The sequence below is a fragment of the Chrysochloris asiatica genome, unplaced genomic scaffold (genome assembly GCF_000296735.1).
Source record: "Chrysochloris asiatica unplaced genomic scaffold, ChrAsi1.0 scaffold00092, whole genome shotgun sequence".
Lineage (NCBI taxonomy): Eukaryota > Metazoa > Chordata > Mammalia > Afrosoricida > Chrysochloridae > Chrysochloris > Chrysochloris asiatica.
The window spans coordinates 6,384,616-6,385,295 of NW_006408610.1; positions in this window are offsets into that span (position 1 = coordinate 6,384,616).

The following is a 680-nucleotide window of genomic DNA, read 5'->3' on the forward strand; positions in this document are numbered from 1 at the left end:
ATGCTGATCATCACTCATGATGAGATGTGTTTGACAGTATCCCTGGCTGGAAGTGATTCCTTGGTCAGGGTTGGAGATTCTGTGTATGCTCTGGATCAGATTCAAGTTTGGTCTGGCCTCATGAGTTTCTGAAGGACAATTTTAAGGATGTTTTACATGGGTACAATAGGCAGGACTATAGAGCTCCAGGCTGTGGGCTCCAGGAAATGGACAGGTGGTTTTGTGAGACAAAATCTCTACCTGGGATGAATGTAAAACAGTTTTATGTTTAACTTTGTTTAGCATACATGCTGGTCCTGCTGTTTTCACTCTGGGTTCCTTAATTTATTTGTTCTAATGATTTCCAGAGAACTCCATCCTACTTTATACTTCCATCAGTTTGGACTCATCACATATCTCTTGAACTTAGAGTAAGACCTCCAGTCTGCCACAACCATCTTTTAAAACTACAAATCAGCTAGTGTCAGTTTCCTGCTTTTAAATTTCCAAATCTCCCCCCAGTGTCCTAATTCACTTCCCAGGTATCCCAGTCTCCTCACTGAGAGGTAGCGTCTCTTCAGCTCTCCATCATTTTCTGGCCTTCTACCTGGCATTTGTCAGGATTTATTTAGTTGCAAGGAAACAAACTGGCTTAAGCAAAAAGAAAAGTGACTCATGTACCTGAAGAGTCTGTTGTTGTT